Source organism: Helianthus annuus, chromosome 3 (assembly GCF_002127325.2).
Source record: "Helianthus annuus cultivar XRQ/B chromosome 3, HanXRQr2.0-SUNRISE, whole genome shotgun sequence".
NCBI lineage: Eukaryota > Viridiplantae > Streptophyta > Magnoliopsida > Asterales > Asteraceae > Helianthus > Helianthus annuus.
The window spans coordinates 42,595,777-42,600,576 of NC_035435.2; positions in this window are offsets into that span (position 1 = coordinate 42,595,777).

Here is a 4,800-nt window from a genome sequence, read left to right on the forward strand (position 1 = left end):
GGTTATCCTGCTGTCTCAAGGCTTGAATGTATGCGTTTAACATACTGCATAAGTGTTTGTATCAGTATAGCATGCATTTCCACAAAACATAACTTTGATTTAAACCAAGTTTTACTTCAATACTTTGTTTTGTGCATTTTCACCTATGGTTTAGTTGATGCATTCCGCTAGCCATACATATTATTTTGGTTACACATTACATGATTTACAGTTGAGAGATAAACATTTGACATATTATTCAATACATTTGGCAATTGGTTTAAACATGGACATTTTACATTGGTGGTTTGTTTGGGTAAAGTGATTAAGTAACGAGGCGTGTGTAATATGATACAAGCATGGTGGATACGCCGCTGGTACTTCCTATATATAAGTGTTTGTATGATATTACATATCGCAGCGTTGTTTAAATCATTTCAGTTTAGACATATAACATATTTTTCATGAGAGATTGTTTTACAAACAACTTATTTTATACAAACTCATTTTTACTTGGTTATTCATTTAACCTTACATTACTCTTTTACATATCATCTACCTTATTATCGCTTTTCAAACGTTTTATAAAAGCAAACACTTAAACTGGATTCATGACAAGTTTTCATTAAACATTTTCTTAAACCTAAGTCATGAATCTTATTTTCACAAAACCTATGTACTCGCCGACATTTTTATGCTGATGTATTTTCACATGTGTTTCAGGTAGAATAATTGATTATGTTTGATGATGATATTGATGCATGCTCACATAGGATTGGACGAGGCCTTAGTGACAATAAAAGATGCAAGACTAGATAATTATGTTATATTTCTTTGCTTGTTTTGACATTGTAACTCAGTTAATCAATAAAACAACATTTCAAATTTCCATGTGTTATGAAACAATGATTCTGTTACAACACTCCCCGATGTTTCCGCCACGTTTTGTTGTTTTACGTGGTCGGGGTGTGACAGAAAAGTTGGTATCAGAGCTCATGGTTATAGGGAATTAGGTTATTAGTAATGCTTTGACCTAGTCTATAACCTTCCTAGGACCCTAACGCAAGTTTACTTGCGTTTAGTCATAAAACAATACCGTCACTTATCCTTAGGCGACAACCACAACCACAACAAGAACATAAATTTCAAATCCGCTTTGAAAACTAATCATCTGTTCTAGGATGATTGATTACTAGGTTTTGAACCCTTCGTTATAAGGTTTTGAACCCCCTAAGTTTTCAAAATCTCATCAAAGTTTGGGTCTCATAATGTGAACACGTGCAAACTGGAAGGGTGAATGCATGTACTCTGAGTTTTCTGTCTAAGGCTAGAGTGTTCGTACAAATCCGCAGTATCGGACCAGTCACTCTTACCTGGGAACTCTTGGGGTGAGTGTTCACTTATAGGCAAGCATGTCTTCAGCGATACATTATTATGACCCGCTTGCTTTAACTTGTCACCATCTCATTTGTTTGCCTTAGGTAACACACAAATGATCGCAATCGTATGCATTGCCTTTCTGTTTTGCTTATCCGATAACATTTCATTTGTTACTCCCTATGTCTTTCATTTTCTTCTAGAATGTATCTTTACCTCATCAACGGTCAAATGTCCGAGCAAACAGCCAAATTTGCCCAGCAAATAGGCGAAGTGATTCTGAAGTCTGTAGATCTAGGCATTGCCATGTCTCGTCTCAAAAATGGAGCCACTCAAGAGTCACCGAAGGAAGCAGAAGTCAGGCCTGCACCAAAATCAAGAAAGCGTAAGGCTGCAAAGAAACCCGCAGCAGTTACACCCAATCAAGCGGGACCTAGCCAGGTAGCGACGCCACCAGCTAGGAAGCCGTACTTGGGAGCTGCCCCATGGTGCAAGCGATGCAATCGTCATCATTTAAACCTCATACCTTGCTCCAAATGTACCTACTGTGGACGGTGGGGACATTTAATTAACGTATGCCGCTTTGCTATCCAAAGCAAAGCTGCTATAAACCTTGCTGCTACCCAACTCCAAGTCAACCCTACTCAAGCTCGTTTCCCGTCGGGTACTTGCTATAACTGTGGTGAGACGAGCCATTTCAGGAACAAATGTCCGAAGATTGTCAATGCAAATCCAACCCTTGGATAAGCATTTGGCCGAGCAAAAGATATTGCTGTCTTATTCCTTTGTTTCTTTTGTTTTCTTGTACTGTTAAACAATCTGGTTTGTTCATAAATAAAAGTCGTTGTTCGCAATTCTGATATACAAATGTAGTTACATGTGTGTATGGCATTTCCCTATGATACCTACATCAAAGAATTATGTTCTTTACAAACTACTCTTGTGATTCTCCCTTTCAAGTGATCGCTCATAATTTCCTCGAAAGTTCTAAATACTTGATTCATTCTAAGAAACGAAGTACATGAAATGAAGTGACATTATGAGTAATCATGCTTTTTCGCACATCTGTGCCTTTGAATCCTTGGTTAGATAACTAAGGGTATTTTCAAATCTCATACCCATTACGTTTTGATTTCTTTCAACATGCATAACATAAGTTTTCGAAAACAACCTCCATGATTTCAAAAACATTGTCTATATTTTCAAAAACGACCTTCATGATTTCAAAATGTTATTAATACAGTATAATTACTTATATCAAGTGCATGATTTCAAAAGCATCATTCATGTTTTCAAAAGCCTTATACATAATTTCAAAATTCATCTTGCATAATTTTAGAACATTTTTATAAATATACCTACCTAATAAACCTACTTTATGATTTCAAAAATATTATATATAAGGTTTCAAAAACATTGAACACATTTTTTTAGAACCCATGCATAGTTTTCAAAATATTTTCCTCATACATTGACTTAACCTTCAAACTCCGCTCCATATGTCGCCTTGGCATATCTAGCATCTCAACTTCATAAGCATTTTTACTTCATGTTTTGACTTAAGCACATCCGGTGCAAGGTTTCAAAACATCTTCAATTCCCAAAATCCATATGGGATCTTTTTATCTTCACAATTAGATCCTTGTGGATAATTGTCATTCAAATCAGAATCCTTAATTGGATTCCTTGTGTACCTTAATTCGAACATTTCGGTTTCTTACAATCGAAATCGAATTTCCTCTTTAGGATCTTTGTATCTTCATAGTTAGATTCTTGATAAAGTTTTAAGTACCAAATGAAATCCACGGAATGGATTCCTAGTGTGCTTTAAATACTTGTGCGCAATTAGCAAAACGATAACAAATTTAAATCAAGTTAAACAATTATGTGACTATGTGTTTATGCATTTTGTGTTTTCTTTTATGTATTTTGTGTTTTTGTATACTCTGGATATTCGTTATTCAAATCCTCGTAGAACCTTTCATATCTTTATATGAGGGATTCGTAGTAGGATATTCAAAAAGGTACTACCTCAAATCCTTATTGGGGTTCTACGTGATAGTCAAGACCCTTGGATTATATAGTACCATTCCTTGATTCAAAAAGAGACCCTTTGAGTGGTCTAGTCAAAGGATTGATTCAGAATCTGGTTGAGAATGACATGTGATGATATAAGCTGAAAAGACTCCTTGGCGTTCTGGAGATCATTTACTGACTCAATTAAAAAGGACCCCAGTATGGTCTAATCACAATCATCACAGGCTCGTTCATTGTTTTCCTCCCCTACACATTATAAGATGCACTATGTGACTATGCAAGGAATTACGTAATTATGGATGCATATATAATTACGAAGTTCAGTGCACGGAAACCGCGGTAAGACTTATTATGTGTAAGAACCAATAGTGGCAACCATAACAAAATGTGAACAATAGAGGTACGGTGGACGCACCAATAACGCTTTATATACTTGTATATAAGTGACCCTCTCACATTGCAAGCATGATGTTATTTAAAGTTACTAGAAGTTCAGGACTCTAACCAGTGTTGTTTGATCTTTTCAACTTCATGTTTCAAGCTCTCACAAGTTTCCTCTAAATAAATTTCGTGACGAAATTTCCTGAAGTAGGGGAGACTGTGACACCTGTGCCTCTGCGACCATCAAACAAAAACCAAATCAATGAAATATTGGGTTTCATACTTGGGATTTGTGTAAACATGTGTATCGTTTGCACATGTCAATTCTTGTTCGATTTCGGGCCTTAAATCGCTTTCTGGAAGGTTATACGCGATCTGATGCGTAAATATAACCAGTTTAATGCAAAAAAACACTCCGGAATAGTGACATAGGCTTAACATACCTTAAATAAACTTTAAGTAACTTAGAAATAAGTTTTGGATTGTTTGGTATGCCGAAATCAAGTTTGTTCGCTTACAGGGACTAAAACTGACAAACTGCGAAAGTATGTCGATTTGAACTGTAACGAACAATCCGGAACTTGATCATAAGTTAAATATGACCTAAATATCCTTTACATAGCTTAGAAATAGGCTTTGAGGTGTTTTGTGCGCAAAAATAAACTTTATGTTCATTCAGGGACTAAAAGCGTCAAAAAGTGCATAAGTTTGCATTTTCGCGCATATCTTACGTTCTGAATACATCCAGACATCCAAAAATTTATGTAAGCATTAAAATATTTTATTTTAGTGTTTGGCATAAGAAAATTCCATTCGTCGCTTGATTTGGATCGCTTTTGCGTTCGTTACGACTTCCGTCGTAATTAACCGAACAACGCAACCGTACGACCAAACGAACCGACATCTGACATATTTTTGAACATGTTTTGAGTTCCCTATACTTTAACTTCATTTTAGAGCCTTGAAATGAGGTTAACGGGGCTTAAACGCGTAAAAAATGAGCCGAAATGCAAGATTCTGAAGTTC